This window comes from Triturus cristatus, chromosome 9 (assembly GCF_964204655.1).
Source record: "Triturus cristatus chromosome 9, aTriCri1.1, whole genome shotgun sequence".
Taxonomy (NCBI): domain Eukaryota; kingdom Metazoa; phylum Chordata; class Amphibia; order Caudata; family Salamandridae; genus Triturus; species Triturus cristatus.
This window is the reverse complement of record NC_140592.1, coordinates 911,272,769-911,295,076: the sequence shown is the minus strand read 5'-3', so window position 1 is coordinate 911,295,076 and position 22,308 is coordinate 911,272,769. Positions and strand designations below refer to the sequence as shown.

The window sequence follows — 22,308 nt, the reverse complement described above, 5'->3', positions numbered from 1 at the left end:
GAGCACTGCCATGTATGGTGGTGCCCCCTCTCTGCAAAAATAAAACTTTCCTCTTTGAACAATTAAGACAGATCTTTTGAGCAGTAGTGCTCTTAAACAGTGTAGTTGGTTTTTAAAGTAACTCAGCAATATGTCTATTGGCACCTTTAAAGTTTACAACCAACACTTCACTATAATTGCTGCAGTCCAGTCCAGGCAGTTTGAGATGGCAAAGGAAGCCCATCTTGAGGACTTCCTTTGTCCTGTTTTCCAGTACAGCCATGATCCAAGCTTGAAATGCAGACACTGTAAAAGCATGTGCAATAGGTGCAGGACGTTCCATCTGCATAGTGGATTGGGATGACTTAATGGGGGAAGTTGAAGATGGCAAAATCAAAGTGAGTTGTGCTGGCTTTGTAGTTAGGTGGCAAAGGAATAATCTCACGTTTAGCCACTAGTCACTACCATATCAAGGCAAAATGATTAATCTCAGAGTTAAGCTAAAATTATGGTCACACTTCTAATTTTTTATAATTTTTTAATAATTACATTTTTTTATTAAATAAAAGTCAAAGAAAGTAAAAAATGGAGGATGTGATTTGGACTGAGAAGCTCTTACTTTTTTGTGATTCAGTGTAGCTAGTTGTCTAGAACGGGTTATCTAGGATTAATTAATCTCCTGGCAAAAGCTTCAATTAAATAATGAGAAAATAACTCTTGTGTCATGGCTTGAATTGTAGCTTTTTATATATCATTATTCAAGACACTCATTTCCTACAAAAGTTATTATTAGTTCCAATTTAACTGGATTGAACACTGCTTTTTTCCATTGGGCATACTGTCCCATGGAGGGGGAGTAGGGGTACGCTGAAATTTTGTTTTGCAAGGGACGCTCAGCTGGCATTAAAATGTCATCATTTACAGAGCAGTACAAAAGGGGGTGGTGATGGACGGAGCATCAGAACCAATCAAACACTCCCACCCAGTCAACAGATCTGGGTTTGATCCATCACCATTCTTTAGCCCACTCTGCCACCCCAGTTCAGACATGGCCATATGCAAATCAGTCTGACCCTGTGCCTCATGGGAACAGTCCAGCCCGAACTGCCAAGCCATGCCTTCCCTGGACCAGAAACAAGCTTCCTAGGACCGGTTTCTGGCATTTCAGCCGTCTTCAGCCAGGCTTGCTTGAATCCAGTGGCAAAGTGAGCAAGGGACTCACGTCTGAGCATACCCTGCCAACTTATGGCGAACAAAGCAGTACAAAAGGGGGTGGTGATGGACGGAGCATCAGAACCAATCAAACACTCCCACCCAGTCAACAGATCTGGGTTTGATCCATCACCATTCTTTAGCCCACTCTGCCACCCCAGTTCAGACATGGCCATATGCAAATCAGTCTGACCCTGTGCCTCATGGGAACAGTCCAGCCCGAACTGCCAAGCCATGCCTTCCCTGGACCAGAAACAAGCTTCCTAGGACCGGTTTCTGGCATTTCAGCCGTCTTCAGCCAGGCTTGCTTGAATCCAGTGGCAAAGTGAGCAAGGGACTCACGTCTGAGCATACCCTGCCAACTTATGGCGAACAAAGCAGTACAAAAGGGGGTGGTGATGGACGGAGCATCAGAACCAATCAAACACTCCCACCCAGTCAACAGATCTGGGTTTGATCCATCACCATTCTTTAGCCCACTCTGCCACCCCAGTTCAGACATGGCCATATGCAAATCAGTCTGACCCTATGCCTCATGGGAACAGTCCAGCCCGAACTGCCAAGCCATGCCTTCCCTGCTACATTTACAGAGCAGCTGCTACATTGGACCATGGCAAAATGTCCTGTAGGTAAGATTCCCCATAATGTTGTAAGCTCCTATGGTTGTATTGAGGAAGACCTCCAATAATTTTGGGGAGGATCACTGTAGGTGGGGGATCTCAACTTTATTGAATCAATTGTGGATATTTCAAATGTGAACAGAATCTAAAAAAGCAAAAAAGAGCTTCTGTCCTGCTCAGTGAAGTATTGCAGACACTACTTGGAACAAGCCACGACTGGTGGTCCTCGACTAGAGAGCGCATTAACCAGCTGACCGGCTGATCAGTAAGGCAACTTGAAGTGCAGTAGCATTATTCTGGTGTCTGCAGAATCGGATTCGGTCCCTGTGAGCTGCATTACGTTGTTACGTTGTTACATTGTTGCGCTGGACAGCTGGTGATGTCAGCTTCGTTTGCCTTAGTAGATCTACAATGCCAATGTGCTTACCGTTCCAAGCTGCCCTGAGAAGGCTTGTGTGTCTTGTGCCTATTATTACTCATGCCTCTTGTACCTTCTCTTGCGCTCCGCTCTCTATGAGCATTATTAAAGAGAAGGAGAGACACGCTAAAAGTCAACAAAAAGCACCTTCTCGGAAAACAGTGATTAAAGGAAAGAAAGGAGAGGAGGTCAGAAACCAGCTTTGGTGTAAGGAAAGGAAAAGAAGAAAAGGGAGAGAAAAAAAAGGAGGGGGTCATGCAACTTTTGGTGGGAAGTTAGGCCTTATCCCAGGGATAGGGATTAAAGGGTGGTCACAGAGGTGGTTCTCGTAGCATGGATGCGGCTTGCTGCCACCTTGCAATACCTCTAGTAATAACCCCGGTCTCCTTTGCTCTACTTTAAAGGGGAAAAGCAGTACAAAGGAAGGATATCACAGCAGACGTTTATATATATTGCCAACCTGCTATCTCGATGAAACGCATTCCAAAGGACCCATCAATGAAAACTCGTACAGCCAAGTGGAATCTCAAAGGGGATAAGGCTGGTATTGTGGAAGCATCTGTACAAACCCAATAAAATTGGAGAATTTAATCAAGTTCATGCCCAGAAGCTATCTCTCATCCTATCTCCACGGTAGCAGTTGACCTTTCAGCAACCTGCAAAACCTCTGCTTATACCCCCAACTACGGAAAAAGGAAAACTGCTATACCTATTATTCTCATGTGCAATCACCAAGGAAATACAGGAGGAAAATCGAATGGATCCAAGTTGCCCAAGGTCCAATAATCATCAAATGATCACCGAGCCACTTGCAGCTCAAACGATTGAGCCGTTGAAGTCCAACTATTTAAGCCAACATGAATTAGAGATGGCAACTACCTCCAACTTTGATCCCCCGCTGCCATCTCCGGTGATCTTGAGTCAGATCTTAAGTGAGCTCCGTGGGATGAAGATCTCCCAAGAGACAGCTCATCAAAAAACTAATGAGCATCACAAACAATTGAGAATATTCAACAACTTGCCTCCCGCATGACTGAAAGCTGAAAGTCTCAACTTTAGAAGATTCTTCCAGTAACCAAGAAGAGAAATTTTGAAAAATGGAGATTGAGCTGGAAAATCATCTGTTACAGATTCATGATGTCGAAAACAGAGTAAAATGCTCTAATCTGAGATTCGTGGGAATACCTGAGGATTGTGAGGCAGGTTCATCTGCAACCAAACTAATTTCGGACTTGATCCATAAACATGTACTTCTGGAAAAGTCAGCTGAAGGTGGAGATCTCACCATTGTCTGGGCATTATCGAGTACCAGCAAGCCGGCCTACGAATGCCAAATACCCCCGAACAATTTTGGTTAATTTTTGTGATGTTCGGATTGAGGAACAGGTTCTATCTCAAGCAATCTTAAAAAAATCTTTACCCACGAATTTCTCATTTTGAATTTTTGAGGACATGTTGAGCAGCATGAAGGGGCCAAGAGTTTGTTGGACTGATTCATGATTTTAAACAGTATGGGCACCGTACGGAATGCTGCACCAATCCAAATTAAGAGTGCTATATAAAGGATGATCACAAGTATTTTTGTCGGTGGAACGGGCCAAAGAAGTTTTGCGTTTAATAAAAGAGTAAGGACGGTGTAGGGGGGAGCTCTCCTGAATTAAAACTTCAGTTCAAGGGGTTCACACAAGAGGGGGAAGGGAAGGGACATATGGTGAACAAAAAACAATCAGGGGGGAAGAAAGAGAAAGTTTTCACTTTCTAAAGAGGTGAAAATAGCCCTATAATAAATTCCAGCCATTCAGCTGTTCCTCAAGGGAACGAGCTCAAGAGTACCATTCCAAGGTACTCACTTAGGGGAAAGGGGGTGTTTGGGTTGGGGGGAGGGTGTTAACTGGGCTCGTGACGGGTAGGGCCCCTGGGATTTGGGGGTGATTGGGTGAAAAATAGAAAAATCACAAGTTAGAAAAGGTACAAAAAGGGGCTATTCAAGATGATAAGAAAATCTCCATGACAATTTTCAGCCTGGTTCTATCACTTTTGCTTGCCAAGGGGTGGCAAGATGGAAAACAAAAAGGTAAGCGAGGTTACAGGTTTTATCATGAGCAGTATGTCAGACAAACAAATGATTTTGATGTCCTCTTGTAATATTAATGGGCCCAATATTCAATCCAAATTTAAATCCACACTCCACTGGCTTGTATTGGCCCAAGTACAAATTAGTCTACTCCAGGAAACACACTTGAATGCATATTCTATTCTTCCTAGATTACCTAGCTGTATTTCACAAGTCTTTTTTGCCTCAGCAGGGGCACCAGACGGGGGGGGGGAGGTCGCAATTTTGTTCACGTGCCACTGCCAGGGGAATGTCTTGCAGATTATTAGGGACCCCAGTGCTAGGTGGATTATAGCATGCTGGAACGTGGGAAACTGATTTTACAGATTACTAGCTTCTATGGTCCAATAGAGGATGATACAGCAGCCCTCGAGGAACTCAAGAATGTCCTCTGGAAGCTTCCTGGTTACATAATCTTAGGGGGAGATTTTAATTTATTGCAGATATTAAATCTAGACTCCTCATGTAAAAATAAAGTTCAAAATAAACCCAGAGCAGCCAGATGTTTGGCTACATTGATTTAAGTTCTTGTATGAATCGATCCTTGACAATTTCTTTTTAATCTACAATTCAATGGGAGCGGGGTAAGGCTTATATGCTCTGAAATCCATTGTCTGATATCTCGGTCCCAGGAACAGAAATTAAGATTAATCTAACCAGACAGGAGTTCTTTTTATCTTTCCAAACATATTAATTAAGGTTCTGCAATTTCTTTTATGACATAGATCAAGTGCTGTGAAATTTTGTCTGGTCAGACAAAAAGCCTCGCACAAAACTGAAGACTCTACAGCTATCTATTCAAGAAGGTGGTCTTGCACTCCCCCATTTAAGAAAATATATTATCAGGCAGCATTCATGGACTGATGTGGAAGAGCAGTTACTAGACGAGATTTGGGAGGCAACTTCTGTCTGAAACAAATGCTTATAGAAATTGACACCCAACGTGTTCCATTTATTAAAAATCCCAAACTTCCAAAGCGTAGCATATACAAGACTCCTCATGCCATCCTTGTTAGACTTTCTCAATTGAAGGAAGAATACCAGTTCACCTCTTTTCAACCCAAAATCTTGATCCCACATAGCAGTAGATTACGTCTTCATATGAGTGAGAAAAGTATAAAAACTTGGGTCAAGGCGGGTATTACCTCTTCAGCAACTATCTTTTAGAAGGGGTGCTGAAGTCTTGGGACCAAATATAGTCCAGTAATCTGGGACTCCCTTCTTTGTTGCTGTTTACTTTTTTCAATTTTGTAATTTTATACGGAATTTACAATCCCCCAAAGATGCTCTTGCTAATTTGATTGGTCATACTTATTATGTGAGAGAGAGCAGAGGGGTAGGCAATTGGTAACAGATCTTTTGTGAAAAACTGCATGCAAATGTAGTCCCATAAGCTTTACAAAAGATTCAGAATTCTACAGGCTGTAGATTAGATAAACATTCATGGCGAGCGTACAACATCTGGGCGCATAAAGCCATTACGAGCGCTAATTTTAAACGCATGGCGTTTTTCTGTAAGGGGCAACTTTATTATACTCCATCTTGTCTACATATTATGTATGTTCTATCTCACGGGCATGTTTCAGGTGCAAATATTACAATGGGGGGTTGGTTTCATATTTGGTGTTCATGTTGGGTTCTAATTGAATTCTGGAAGCAGATTTTCCAGGGGCTTAGTGAAAAGCTATGGCAAGTCTTAGTCCTTGACCCAAACACTGTCCTTTTTGGAATCGTTGATATGCTAAATCTATCTATTCAACAACGACAGTATGTTACTATTGCATCCCTAGTCGCTAAGTCTTTGATCCTGCAAACATGGAAAATGGTTGAGGTTCCAGTTTTTTTTACAATGGAAACTTAAGATGACTCGGGTTGAAGCAAAAGAAAAACTATATTCTCAAAGAATAGAAGCCACAGCCACATTTCTTGAAAATTGGAGTGAGAGGTAGGATTACCCCTTGGTTATGAATATTATAGAGTCTGGGGGTCTTCTTATTTTGTCTGAGAGGGATCACTGTAAACATTAAGAAGAACAAGTTCCAAGTTTGATCAGCTTAAGACAGAGGTCTTCAAACTTTTGGATGCCGAGACCCCCCTGTCAACATTTTGAGGCGTAAGGACCCCCTCTTGACAAAAATGTCTAAACCTGTTGACTAAATTGCGTGGGATGAAAATGTAAATAAGGTTATGTGATGCCGCGTATTTTGGGATAGCATTGCTTCATTATTTTGATATTTGTTACACACAGTAACGCTGAGGAAAGATTTCACCCAATCAGTACCCATTTATAACCAAAATACAGCAATTATCATCAGAAAGATTTCAAGTCAACCTTTGTGAAGGGCCTTCCACTCTGCAGCAATACGTGCTGCCACATTAGAAGCTCACCTGGCCCTGACCGGAAGAAGCAGGGGTCCCTTAAAACCCTGGCGGTTTTGTGTAGAGTTAAGCCTTTTACCCATGCAGCTTTCCTCTCACCCCCTCCCTTCCATCCCTCTCTCCTCTCCTAACCCCGGATCCCTCTCTCACTTTGCAGGTCATTTTCTTTCACTCCTTTTTACAACTTCTGAACTCTCCCCATTCAACCTCTCACTTCACCTTTAATCACCTCTTGCCATTCTGTCCTTTCACTGCCCTCATCTCTAACAGTCTCTCACATTTATCTCATGGCCTCTCTGGCCCTGTCACCTCCCGTGCCCCTCAGCACTTCTCATTCACCTCGTCTCTTCATTCAAATTTTTGTCTATTTGTATCTTACACCTCTCCAGTCCCCCCATTCCTCTTTCACATCTCCCCTTTGTTCTAACAGAAGCCCTCACCTTTGGATCACACTCACTTCTTGCGTGTCCACACTTCTCTTCGGCAATTCACATTTCTCCTCATCCCTGACCTCTTCAATCAAATTCTCTCACTCCCTTGCTGTCCTCTCTCATTTTGGGTGCGGATGCAAGTTCAGAATGGGATGAATGAATGTATGATTACTGATGGGCTTGTTTGAGTGAGTTGCATATTGAGTAGTGAGGGGGACAGGTGAGTGAAGTGTCACATGAGTGCAGGATGAGTAGTGTACTCGTGTGACTGCAGGTTGAGGTATAGTGTGAGCAGGACAAGTGCATTTTGAGAGCAGAGTGATCACTGTGAGTGCAGGGTGAGCGGGTGAATGGTGCAAGTGCATGGTGATCAGTGTGAGTGCATTGTGATCGCTGTGAGTGCAAGGTGAGCGGGTGAATGGTGCAAGTGCATGGTGATCAGTGTGAGTGCATTGTGATCAGTGTGAGTGCAGGGTGAGTGTGATAATGAAGGGCGAGAATGAGGAATGAGTTGTCTGAATGCAGGGTGCATTCCCAGACCCATGAAGTAACTCAGCATGTTATTGACGGGGCGTAGACTTTAAGATCTAAGTTAAACTATTGCGGCATTAATCGGGGATCGAGGGTGAAGGAAATAAATAATGTGCTGATCCTGCAACAAACTTCCAGTCCTATGGTTAGGGTTGCCAGCAGATTATTTTGGTGGCCCAGTCGGTACAAAAAAAAACAGTCACCTAAAGCGGTATTTTCAGCGCTTATCTGTGCATACTTCCCAGGGCCGGCTTTAGTGCTGGTGGTGCCCTGTGCGACCATGTTTGTTGGTGCCCCCCACAATGACCACCCCCACCACGGATTCTCTCACTAGCACCCTTTAACAGTGACCAAGTCTCCATAACCCCACACTCTCAGATGAATTGAATTAGTTATATAGTGCCACTCATACCAGTGTAGGGTGTCCGAGCACTTTGCATCACACACACATTACACAGAGACAATCAATCATAAGTGTGTAAATCAGTGTATAGGAAATGTTACATAAGCCAAAGGACTAAAAGTATAGGAGTCACATGTCATCCATACTGGTAGGCAGTATAGTTCAAGAGTGCTTGGTGTGGAGAAGCACAAACTCAGAGTCGAAAAAGAAACAGCATAGTTGGGAGTTTCCTTTAATAATAAGAATTGATTTCTAGCCAAATTAACCCTTTTTGCAACATTAATCAATGGTCTAATAATGTATTCTTTGTAGTGTGCATGCTGTTCTAGGATGAAAGTTAATAGCTCACTATTCTCTATTAGGACTTTAAGTTATAAATTGCAAGTAACAAAAGGATGTCTCTTTTGAAAGCAGTAACCTGCTGATCTCTTCACATCATACGCACTCTGTAATCTACTTGGTACACGTTCTTTGCAGCAGGCATATTAACCCTCTGCACTAACTTCACCGAAGTCAAAACCTCAACTATACAACATTCTGATCTCTCTCCAGGAAGATAATTAATCACACGAGTTATCTTGACACTTATGTGAGGCCTGGTAATTGTGGGCGGAAAGAAACGCTGCTGCAGGTGCTTCAAAAGCACAATAAACTTTCACACACGGCGCCCCCAGGAAGCCAACTTTGTATTCCTTTCCATGAAATGCATTCTCACACTACGGCAGCGAATGTAAAATCCAAATGTAAGGAATAGGCACAGTGGGGACCCAGGGGGTACTGGAACCAGCAAAAAAACCTAAGCCTCTGTAACCAGTTTACAAAGGCATGTTAAATGGTCTTTAAAGACCTGTGAAAAAACACGGGGGTGCCGGAGATAGGAATCCAGACACTGCCCAGCTGAGCCCCCAGCAGCTCAAGTTTCACTGCAGCAGCCCGGGCTGAGACACAGGACGGGGGAAGGCGGGGGGGGGGGGGGGGCTGAAGCCCTTGGGCCTGGGCAGAAGTGTGACTGGGAAGGCGCGACCCCCTTTGCATCACTCCACGGCCCCCCTGGGGGTCGCGCCCCACAGTTTGAAGACCCCTGGCTTAAGAGAATGTATATGCATATTTATACCTGATCTACATTTCTTCATTATAGTAATGATGTGTCTTGATGGATTGTAATATTTATGTTTCTACTAACTGCGATAAATAAAAACATTTTTAAAAAAAGGTTTAGCACGTGGCCCCACATGCATTCTGTTTTATGCATGTGAACGAAAATACATTATACCTACTGGGTTTTTACCTTCAAATCTAATGCCGTCCATTTTGTTGAAAGGCCATGAGCTGGAATAAATATTTGTGTAAAATCTTCTAAAATAAATAAAAACTTGCGATGCTTTCCGAGCTTCATTTCATGGATCCTTGGAGAACCGGGAAGCCAACTGACTGCCAATTGCCCTATTTTTAAGGTAGATTTTTTATGAATTATGACTAAATCTTTTTCTTGGTTCCCGCTTTTCATCTGAATTTTGAGTGGATTTCTTATTAGCATGTTTCTTGGACCGCATTGCAATCCAGCTTGAATTAATTAGCCAAGGAGATGGTGTCAGTGAGTATGTCTAGATTGCAATTTGAGATCCTGTTGACTTTCCAAAGTTTTTATAAAAGACCCAAAAACATATTCCACGATTATTTACGGAAAGCATACATTCCACAGATCCTATAACAATTTGGGAGGCGTTAAAGTCACTATCCATGTCAAACTTACCTGTTTTATGATTGGTTCCTTAAAGTCTGGCCCTCAACAGTTAGTTAGCTTGAATACAAGTTCAGAGATTGAGAAGACATTTATATTTTAGTAAGGGCGAATTGTTCGAAATACCAATATTACTACACTATATCCAGAAGGAAATGGGAAAATTCACTCACTGTAGGACACCAGATGTACAAAGAGTGAGAGTATAAAAGCAAACTCCTAACTTGGTCTGCTATAGAACAGTGTAGTAAACTAAGGATTTGGTGTGAATAAACACATTATTTGGCTCATCATTACAAGCTTTCCAGAAGATCTAATAGTAACTCACTTGGCCCAAAATTGTATTGGCTGTTCCTCATGCTGTCTTCGGTGTCTCAGTGGACTTATGCATACATACCAGGAATCTGTGTTTAATCTCATGGTCAAATCTTGGTGGGTCTTATTAAGTTTTCATCCTGTAAGTTATCAGGCCACTGCCAAGGATAATGGAGATGGAAGCCTTCTAGCTGAGCTGCATAAGTAATTCATAGTAGGTATAAAATTACTGTTCACGCATTTATTTAATTATATATTCTTAAGGGTGGGAATCTCTTTATCTTTTGTAATAATGACTAAGATTTTGACTAGCTGGAACCTAATACATTTAAATTACATAGCCCATGTGAAACATAATCAATTAGTTTTGTTGTGTCAGTTAGCAATCATCACTAATTTCCTTGTGAATTCAATAGGCATGTTCTCTAGTTCATGCACACAGGAAAGCACAATTTTATTAGATGCAGGGAGAGTACCTGACTGTAGTGTCCTAGCATGGACACGTTCTAGTGTTCAGAAGTGTATGCTCTACACTTTACACCCACCCACCACCTACGTCACTGGGTCAGGTGACTAGGCTAATAAAAAGGGCCGAGCGCACGTGCTCGTGGCCAGTTAACCCACCATCTAAGTATGTGTCTGCGTCAGTCATTCCCAGCATGAGGGCCTAGGGCCCCAAACACAACAATGGCGACGAGGGTTGTGAGCCCCAGCGTGCCGCAGCAGCCCTTCCGTTCGTGAGGGGGAGAGGAGTGCTCCCACTAAGGTCACCCCCCCTCTACAAGAAGGCGCGACGCGCCGAGAAGCCAGCCGGGCGAGTCGGAGCCCACAGCACCGCCGCGGGCGTGCACAGTGCCCCTGAGTGGAAGCGTGGCAGTCGGGTGCCCACCCCGACCTGCCGCGGTGCCTAGAAGCGCCCAGAAGGAGAAGTGCCGACCGTGCGGAGCCCACCCGCATCGGCCGCGACCTGCCCGGTGAAGGAGGGGCAGTGCGGACCGTGCGGAGCCCACCCGCATCGGCCGCGACCCACCAAGTGGCAGCGATCCACGCGGAGCCCACCCGCGTGGAAGAAAAGGCCCGCCGGCCGAAAGGTGAGCCGCGCTGAGCGACGCCCAGCAGAGACGAAAGAAGCGGAACGGAAGCGGGAGCCCACCCCGTCTGCCCCGGTGCGGAGAAGCGAGCGGCACTGGCGAAACCCCCCCCGCATGGTCCGTGAAGGGAAGGGACCTGCTGCGGGGGTGGGAGAACTAAAAGTAAAGCGGAGCCCACCCGCGACAAACAGTATAAGCGGCACCGGCGTAAAAGAGGAGCCCACCCTCAAACGCCGCATCGTGATCCCGTCTCCCCGCCCGCTCCCCGCGCGGCATGCTGGCCGAGTGAGGCTGCGGGGGCGGGAGGGACAGAAAGAATCGGCGTGCGGCCCGAGGCCGTTGTTTGAAAGTACAAGCGGAGCCCACCCGCAGTATGAGCAGGTACCTGCCTCCCCTATTCCAATGCACCGCCCTGAATAGCAGCAGCACCACTCTCCCCCGCCCCGGCCAGCGAGCGAATGAAGGAGCTGCCGTGGGCGGGAAGAGCAGGCGGAGAACAGCGCCGGCACCCGGGGAGCACTCCCGAGCGAAGGGACAAGGACATCGAGCCCCGGTGGTGCCTGCAGACGGGTGCCCTGATCGATGCCCGACAACCGACGATTAGGCACCTGAAAGCGCGAATGCAGGGCAGCGCGGTGAAGCGCGAGGTGCCCCAGGCGAGAGCAACCGAGTGCTCTGGAATCGAGAGGACTGCCAGGGGTAGAAGGGATTACCTGTGCACCCGGAGGAAGTGACCCCCCACCGCCTATCTCACACACAGAGAACTGCCTCGCCCACTGAAGTGCCTGTGCCCCCTGCACCTCAATAAACAAGTGCCCATAGCAAGATGCCTCATCCTCTCTGCAATGCCTGTGCCCCCTGCCTTTCAGTCAACATAAATACAAGAAAAAAGACTTACCTGCTGCCACGTGTCCTGGACTCCACTGCTCTGCTCCAGCTCCAGCCCCATCTGGACTCCACTGGTCTGCCTGGCTCCAGCTCCCCTCCAGTTCTCCTGCTCACGAACGAAGCCTGGAAGAAAGGAAAAGAAGACAGGGCATAGAGTTCTGGCAGCGAAGAAGGTTGCTGCTGAAGCAAGAGAAAAGCAACACTGCCACCCAGTGGCCACTGGCAGTACTGCAGCAAGAGGAGAATCAACAAGCCTACAACAAGCCAAGTGAATCCAGCAGCCGCAGGAGACCGACGGCTCGCAGCGCAAGGGAGAAGAGGCAGCAAGGCAAAAGTTATAGCGACTTTGAGTAGGACACATTTTTCCTCTAACTTTGAAATTAACAAAGCTTCGTGTATCAAGACTCTTCACTTGCCAAATCCCGCAGTATTTTCCGGGTTAAGAGAGGCTCCGTAGTAGTTCCCAATGTCCTCAATTCTTTTTTTACCTTTTCGTCAATACCTACATTAGCTGTTTACATCCACCTACATATTGAAGGTCCTGTCAAGCCAAAACTCTGCATCGAATATATAGCATTATTTTCATACGCACCCAGCATATCCAGGCATTTTTGGCATTTGTTGTTTGCAAATAAAGCACATAATGTCGAAGTCCTACTGTTCAGTGCTACAGTTGAGGTTTTGCATCTGATTAACCATACTGGTTATGTTCCACAGCCTAAATGGTTTCTGGATGTGTTGCATAACCTCAATGTTTCTCCTTAATTGAATAAAGTTATATTTCTATTTATTTTGGACAGGCCATCTCATTATCCTTTCAAGGTTGCGTGGTCCATATTTTAATCTAAATGCTGCTATTAATTTATTTGTTTCCTGCACTTCTCTTATTTTCTCTAAGCAGTCTTTGTTTCGAATATTGAGTGTCTTTTTATCAAATTTCACATGGACGTGGGGTAGGTAATTACTATAACAAAAAAACACACTGGTCCCTAACACCAATATTTTTTATGCAAAGAGCCAAATAGTGAGTATAATTGATTTACAGGAGTTTATGAAAATCCATTTCAAGACACATAGCGGCAGTGAATATTGGTGCAAAACAAAGTGCTCAGTGCTCTCTTTTGAGATGATACACTCAAGTGACAAATCGTGATCAACAAGACACCGCACTCAATCTTCATCACTATTTCAGAGTAGCTGAATACGCCCCCCTGAACTGGCCCTCCTCGGGATACATTGTGCTCAACCTTGAGAGAGCGTTTGATTCCCTGGAGTGAGACTACCTCTTTGCAGTGCCACCAAAGTTTGGCTTAGGTCCCTATTTCCTCAGCATGGTTCCACTATTATATAAACGTCCAACCATCCGCATGAAAACAGGACACCACTTATCGGACTCTATCTGGGTGGGCAGCGGGACTCGCCAGGCCTGCCCACTCTCCCCACTCCTCTTCTCCCTGGTGGTGGTGCCCCGAGCGGCATTCATTCATGCCCGGGTAGACATGGGTATTCCCCTGGGTAACAGCCTGCATACAATCTCCTTATATGCAGGCAACCTTTTATTATACGCAAGAGATCTTAACGCTATCCCCCACTCAGTAGACACAACACTGTCACGATTCACCACAGTATCACGGCTAAGGGTCAATGCAGTGAAGTCCACGCTCTTTCCGTTCTCGTTGTCCACTCCAGATCCGGGGTACTCATTGGGGAAGGTTCCAGTGTGCTGGTGCATAGGTACATTTAGATTCTTGGGTATCCACATATATCGAACCAAAACTGACCTATTTGACGGAAACATCACTAGGGCCACCTCCTCTATTTACTCACAGATGACATTCTGGAAGACTCTCTCTCTGCCTATTCCGGGAAGGGTTGCCCTTGCAAAGATGGTGGTTCTCCCGCGTCTGCTTTACTATTTCGCTACCCAGCCTCTTTACATTCCCCCCTCCTATTTCAGCAAACTGGAGGCAAAGGTTAGGGATTTTCTTTGGGGTACGTCTAGACATTGGGTCTCCATCAGGAAGTTATACCTGCCAGCGGGAGAGGGCAGATTGGCAGTGCCTAATTTTGAGCACTACTATTTAGCAGCTCAGCTGCAATGGGTGGCCAGGTGGCTAGCTTCACAGCATCTGCTGGATACCTCCACGCTGCAACCCCTTATGGCACTTCACGCCTTGCTCCGCATGTTTCAACCTTGCACTAAGCCCTCAAAAGCGGACTCCTTGCAGCGCTCTATAGCATTCAAAAGCTAACGCAGAAGCCTATACATCACCCGTACTACCACACTATATGTCCCTGCTATTCGCCTACGAGGATCACCAAAGGGTGGGTCATGCATCACAGCAGCGGAGCTGCATGGCTGGGAGGCAGCGGATATTCATGACTCTGGGGACCTTTTTAGAGACTGCGCTCTGATCCCCTATACAGATCTAATCTCAGAAGACGGTCTACCTCCAGGGCATTTTCTATTTCATCATGCACTCATAGCCTCACTTTTTTAACTTGGTGGGGTAATATAACAACAGAACCATCTACATATAATGGGCTCAGGGGGACACTTGATACGCTGGTTTGCCTCCTCCCTCCGTCAGCATACTGCGATCCCACTGACCCCCCTGAAGCAAGACTGGGAGAAAGACCTAGGACGGGCCCTGTCGGAGAAGGAATGGAAGGCAATACTAGAAAGTCCGACACGTGTCCCTCGCAACCAGCGTTTCCAGCAGATTCAATATTTTATTACCCACTGCGCGTACCTCTCACCTGCCCAGATAAACAAGTTCTTCCATTGAGATGACTCTGAATGTCCCAGGTGCTGCCTGCCCAATGCAGATCTCCTGTATATGCTCTGGCATTGCACTGCCCTGGGGAAGTACTAGATAGACAAAGTGGCCACTTTGTCCCGCAGCACCAAGCGTGAAGTTCCCTTCCATTAGGAGGTGTATATTTTGCACACAAGTTCCCCCTATCTATAGATTGGGGGTTATTGTGAATGAATTGCAGAAGTTAGTTAAACCCACCGACAACACACAGGGAGAGGCAGAGGTCCCAGCAGCTCCAAGATTACATTCCACTACCACTAACGCGGCGCCACAATGGGGGCATCTCCTCATAATCCCCACTCGCTGTGGCAGATCATAGAACCCTCATTTGCGCTACAAGCTGTTATTCACCCATTGCAACACTTCAGGGCCTTGGGGCACGGGCGGTTACCTCTTTCCCTCAGTTACGTTATTTTATCCTCATTATGTTGTGCCCTCCACCTACCGTTCAGTGTTGCACCACAACACGCATAGATCAGCACCACAATACGCAGCCTGATGGCTTTACATCAGCTTACACCTCTTCTCAGGTGTTCTACTGTTGTAGATATTCTTACTACACAATACCGGACACAGTACGCACCCGCTATCACTGCTAAAACCTCAGCATATGTTTTGCTAACATACTATTACTTAGCATTTGGGGTCGTTTAGCTATTGTTGTACTGTGTTGTTAAAATTATAAAAGTCAAAAAAAAGATTTAGACAAAAAAAACATGTGTATCAAAAAGATCAAAACAGCCCTATTTTTGTGAATTCTCAGCAATCTTGTCCATGTTTTTAAAGTTTATGGCCTTTTGATCCCAGTAAAAATGGCAGGATCATCATTAGGACTCTGTAGTACAGACGGTTCTATCACATAACTCATTCACATATTCCTGGTTTAAGCCATACTCAAGATCCAAATTCATAATTGGAGTCTTTCTTTAAGAATTATTTTCCAAGCGCTGGAATTTGTTTCACTTATCCTTTATTATAATCCAAATTTCCATTTATTCAAATGGAAAGCAGGAGCTTTTTTTTCCGATGTAGAAGCAACATTGCATGTTTTTAATTGGTTGGATTGGAGGAAAACCAGATAGGTGGAAACACAGAAATTAGATTGGTGTTGCCCTGATGAAGTCCCTATAACTGATGAAACACGTTGGCTGGGTCTTCCATAAAAGATTAAAAATTGGTTTTCCACAGGTACAGAGATGCTCTGAAGAGGGTACTAACTGAGGGTGCCATGTTTATGCCTAGAAACAGCCTGTGGGCACTTCTGGCCAGTCCTTAACCAATGGGGTAAATGTTCACAGGGTGCCCCTACCCACTTTGCTGCACTTTCTGTGGGTTTGTACTGTACACTATCCAACAGTGCCCTTCTCTACCTGAATCAAATATAGCAGAACATGTCTTCCCGTGTTCAGAGCTTTGGGCACACCACTGAGGTGTGTCCTAGGAAATGAATATCTCCTGCCTACTATTTCTGGATCAGGTTTTCCCCACTGGGATTAGTGCTACTCTGGCTACTTGGACAATGTCTGGGGTAGATTTACATCAGCTGTGCCACTTTAAAGCTGGTGCATTTGGTGGGCATACCCCACAGGCAACCATGTCAGGAGGAGGAGGTCACACCTCCTCCCAGCCAATGAATGTTTGTTTTTCTTTCCTGAAAACCATTCACTCCTCTCAACAGGCTGATAGGTGACAAGTGGGACTCAATCCTAAACAGTTACTAGAGCAGGTAAATTACAACTTTCTAAAAGTGTCATTTTCAAAATGTAATTTAAAACCTGATTTAATAGATTGCTTTTTAAATTACTATTAATGTGTGTCCTTTAACCATGGTTCTAGATGTTCCCAAATTTAATTTATGCATTATAAGGTGACATAATATAACCCAGTGCTTTTCTATGGGAGAGCTAGTCTTACCACAGTAAACAAATGACTTGGGAGATATTTTACTACCTGGGCAAGTAAAACATTAAATATGCATCTCCTACTATTTAAGAACCATGCATATGTTGATGTCACTATAAGTGCTGCAGGTCCGACAGTACCATTTAATTTATAGGCCCTGGGACTTAGAAGTACATTCAATTGCCATTGGGTGGAAGCCAATATTACCATGTTTTAGGGAGAGAGCACAAGCACTTCAGCGCTGTTCAGCAGATGTAAAGTGTGCAGAGTCCAAAGTAAAGAAAAAATGAAGTCAGCAAAAACAGGATGATTGAAGGCAAAAACTTGGAGAAACCACAGCAAGGATGGCCAGTTCAATAGTGACCTATGTGTAATAATGCAGATGTAGGACTGCTAAAAATTTTAGTATGTCAGGTTGGATCTGCATTTTTGAAACTCCACATGCAGACTGCAGGAACAGGCCTGTCGACATGCTTTGTATGGTCACTTTTGTAGTGACACAATAGGTGCTGCAGTTCACCAGTGACTTTTACCTTTCAGGCCCTTGGAAGGTGAAATATGCCAATCACAGAAAAGTGTATGCCAAATATTTTTAGGGGTCAGAGCACATACACCGGCTTCTGGACAGCAGTGCTCCAGTGTTCAGAATCCATAAACCAGCAATAAAATGTAGCAAAAAGTGTTTGTAAAGGGTGGGGTGACCACACAAAAAGACAATTTCCTACACATGGTCAGATATTCATTGTGCAAAATAAATGCATAGTCAACTGTTCTGGATGTGGCTGCCATATCACATGACTTCATTTCTTAATAAAATTAGCACAAATATTTCAAACCATTGTCTCTTAGTTAGAATATGAGTTAGGACTAAAGAGAATAAGTACACTGTGCTTTTTTCTCTTTTCTTAACATTTGCCTTGATCTAGAAATACCTCTATATCCAAACATTACCGTGTTAGTTAACACCCTGCATGAAGAAGTCTTGGGCAAGGAGACTGAGAATTGATATACATTGCTACTTTAGTATCTCAGTAAGTAAAGGTTATCAATGGGGGGGCGTACATATACATTTACTGATGAGAAAGAGGCAGAACAGGTGCTTTCTAAACTAACATCTTAGAAGGGGCAAGGAAAGGGAAAAGCTAAGCTATGATTACTAAATAGAAAATAAAATAGAAGGGGGATAGGTTAAAGCGTGCATAGATCTTGGGATTATTGATGTGGATACTTACTTACTTACTAAATTGATGACTTAAGTATTATATTATCCACGGCGTTTAAGGATGTCTCTGAACATGTGGAGGGGTTTTTTCCCCCTTTCCTTTTTTTTTCCCCTTTTCCTCTTTTTCTTTCTTTTTTTTTTGGAGCTAATGAATAAATAAATGTATTGCTTACAGCAGGTTGATCACTCGTGCTGCTACTCCTCTTAGCTGCCCTCACAGCGGCGGCGGGGTATAAGAGGTTCTCCTCCTCTTGGGGGGTGGGGGTTCAGTCTGAACCTCCCTGGGTTGGGCTTCAGGGGTCGAGGGGGTATGTTGGGTGGGGGGAGAAAGTGTTTAAATGATCAGGATGAGAGGGATTATTTCTGTTTTTTAGGTTTTTCCTTTAGACGATATATGGGTTTGCAAAAGAATAAGCAGGGAGCTGCAGTATGCACATATAATGGATATAATTAGATGTTTGGCATGGAACGTTGCAGGTCTCAATAGCAGGAACAAAAGACGACTTGTTACTGAAGAATTAAAAATGTATAAACCACAGTTGGCTTTGTTATCTGAGACTCACATTACTTATGCTGACCGCAAGCTTCTTCAACAACTAGGTTATGAAGTGGTAGTCTGCTCAGAATGTAGCACTCCTATTAGAGGGGTGGCAATCTTAAAACAGAAGGGTTTAAATTTAGTAATAATTAATACCAAGGTGGATAAAGCTGGACGATGGGCTAGTGCCCAAATAGAGTGGTATGGCAATACATATACCTTCTGTGTATTATATGGTTCAAACACAGATGATCCTTCTATCACAGATAGGTTAAATATTGAACTACTTGAAAGTAGAGGAGAACTTATTTTAATGGGCGACTTTAATCTTATTATGGATTATAATATTGATACTACCCGCCATCAATCATTTCGGAGAATGCGTCGATCTAGAGCGGCTATTATTGAACTCGGGCGCATTCATAACATTAAAGACGCGTGGCGAACACTGTACCCTTCTGTGGCTGGTTTCACTTACTACTCAGCACCACACCAACTCTGCTCAAGAATTGATATGGCCTGGGTTTCAGACAATATACTATCAAACTGCTCTATGGAAATCTGCCCGAGAGTCGCCTCGGATCATAATCCTATAATATTAACATTTACTAACCAACAGAGCTACCAAAAACCAAGGCCATTTACATTTCCACAGCATCTTTTGTCTAATAAGGACTGCATTCTACAGTTAAAAGCACATTTAGTGGAGTTTATTTCATTTAACATAAATGCTGCTACATCCAGTACAGTGTGGGACACGGTTAAAGCAAGTATTCGAGGTTTTACACAGCATTATGTTCTCAACCAGAACTCACAATATAAACTTAGTTTGGATGTTTTGGTTAATGCAGTAAGTACATTAGAAAAACAACTTTCATTGGCTCTGACTCAAGGCTCATCAAACATAGTAGATATATGCCAAAGATTAGCCAGTTCTAAACTTAATATAAAAACAAGGCTTATGGAAAAAAATGTGGTTAGCTTACATAAGTACCATCTCTCTCAGTATGAGAGCGGTGATAGGGTAGGTAAAATTCTTGCGTATAAAGTAGCGGATGGCAAGTCTAGAACTCTTGTAAAAGAAATCAAGGGCCAAAATAATACAGTATATACTCAACCAGAGCAGGTCCTGGAACAATTTGTTATATTTTATCGAGCACTATATACCCCAGAGGACTGTCCGACTACGAATCAGATTCAAGAATATTTAGATACGAATTTAGGTAAGGACCAACGGTATGAAGGATTCGAGTCGCTCTCTGCTAATATCTCCGAGCTAGAAATTAGCCTAGCCATTAATTCACTTCCTACTGGTAAAGCTACTGGGGAGGACACTATCCCACTTGAAATATATAAACTATGTTCAGAGGAACTCATACCCTTACTATCTACCGTGGTAAATCTTATAGGTAGTACTGGGAAAGCCCCTGAATATTGGAACACAACTAGGATTGTTTTTTTTTTAAAAAAAAGGTAAACCAGGAGACCAATGTGGGTCATACCGACCCATTTCTTTAATCAACGCAGACGCTAAAATCTTTGCCAAGGTATTGGCCACACGATTAGCTCCATTCATACCGCATTTGGTGACTCCCTTTCAACACGGCTTTGTTATGGGAAGAGATACTACTTCCCATATCAATACAGCTATTACGGCATTTGACGTGGCCGGGATTAGCTCAACCCCACTCGGTATGATACTCTTGGACGCCGAAAAGGCGTTTGACCGAGTGGGGTGGGACTACCTTTGGTCCACACTGATTACTATGGGTTTTACTGGCCAATACCTTAAATGGCTACAGGCTTTATACGACTCCCCAAAGGCTAAGCTTAGCTATGCGGGGTTAACCTCGCTTAGCTTTCCAATCTCTCGTGGAACACGGCAAGGGTGTCCACTTTCACCCTTGCTTTTCGCGCTATCTCTGGAACCTTTTTTAACAGCTTTACAAGCTCACCCCAAAATTATTCCTTTTACATATGGCCAGACTATGCTAAAAATTACGGCATATGCCGATGATATAGCGGTCTATTCATCTAATGTATCTGAAGCTTTATTGGGTATTATTGATGAGGCTAATAAATTCGGGTCTGTGTCCGGCTATAAACTTAACACGCATAAGACACAGGTTATCTTGAACTACAAACCGCCTACTCCGATCTTAGGTACTTCCCAAATAGCTACTTATCTTGGCATTAAAATATCTTCTAATATCAATGATATAGTTACTCTGAATTATGATGACCTTCTTAAAGAAACGGCTACAACGTTAAAAAGATGGCATAAGGTACCCCTTAATATCATAGGTCGAATTAACCTAATTAAAATGAACATACTACCCAAATTTCTATATTTATTTAGGTCCATACCTCTTTATGTAAATAACTCCTACTTTGAGCGATTGGATGGGATTCTTAGTAGATATATATGGGGATATAAAAGGGCCCGCAGGTCAATTAACTTACTTAAACTGCCCTATCACAAAGACGGTCTTAATTGCCCTGATTTTAGATTATACTTTTTTTCAGCTTTTCTTAGTCGCCTGCGTAGTCTGTTTATTCGCAATAAGAACACATATTTTGTTATCAACTATCGTTAGGTGAGGATTCTAATATGTTCTTAGCTAAAATGAACAATCCAAACTACTTTAAACAAGTTAAATTTAAGACTTCCAAAGATAGTTTTAAAATCTGGCAACTGATTTTGACTAAATGCAATACGACGCTCTATCATCCTCAACTATCTTTATGGGTAAACCCAGGTCTCCCAGGAATATTTCACGATGGGTCATTTAAAATCTGGGAAAATGCTGGAATAAAAACACTTGGTGACTTATATGGCAATGATGGTCTTCTGACCTTTGAGACTCTTAGTAGACTTTACAAATTACCTGAAACATCACGCTTCAAATATATACAGATTCATGACTTTCTTATTCACAAAATGAAGCTTTTGAATATCTTTGACTCTGATATCTGGGAATGTCTCTACTCCAGCAAGGATAGGTCATTTATTAGTGTTGGATACGGTGTCTTAACTCTATATAAACCTGATGATTGTGGGAAAATAGCAGCGAAATGGAGCTCTCGACTAGGCCTAAATATTACAGCTACTCAAATCTCTACATCTATCTGTAATACAAATCGTATAATTCACTCTTCCAGCTTGAGGTTACAGTATTATAAAACTATTTGTCAGCTATATTATACACCCGAAAGACTTTTTAAGTGGTATAGTAATAGTACTGATAACCAACGGACTAGCTGCCCTAAGTGTGACCTCTCTGCTGCAAGTTTAGAACATATGCTGTTTACTTGCCCTAGACTTGCGGAATTCTGGACTAAGGTTCAACAAGGAATGGTTTCGATTTTGTCTAGACCAGTAATACTTAACTTAACTAATATATTGCTCGGTATCCAGAATTACAATAACTCGCCAGTAGATTCACATTCAGATCTCTTTAATATCTTAATTGGTTGTGCTAGACTGACTCTAGCTCGAACTTGGATCGCAAGTAACTCACCACAAGTGATGGACTGGTGGATTTTGGTTAAAGAAATATATATTATGGAATCCTCACTAGCTAAAATCAGAGGAGCAAAATCCTTACAGAAGCTAGATAGTATCTGGGGGTCCTCATTTATTTGAACTCCTCTGAAAGTTATATATATATACATATATTTATCTATATATGTATAAATGTATATA

The 22,308-nt window shown here is 43.5% G+C and overlaps 1 protein-coding gene across 2 annotated transcripts in view; it reads right to left on the bottom strand.

The window, feature by feature from the left end:
- Window positions 1-12,257, bottom strand: part of LOC146799043 (uncharacterized) — a 107,478-nt gene extending 95,221 nt beyond the window's left edge. Inside the window, exon 1 of one of the 2 annotated variants that reach the window (XM_085626450.1) lies at window positions 12,132-12,257. The gene's annotated coding sequence lies outside the window, so the exon portion shown is untranslated. The remainder of the gene's footprint in view (window positions 1-12,131) is intronic. The other variant, XM_085626451.1, reaches the window with a different exon arrangement.
- Between the last annotated feature and the right edge of the window lie 10,051 nt (window positions 12,258-22,308).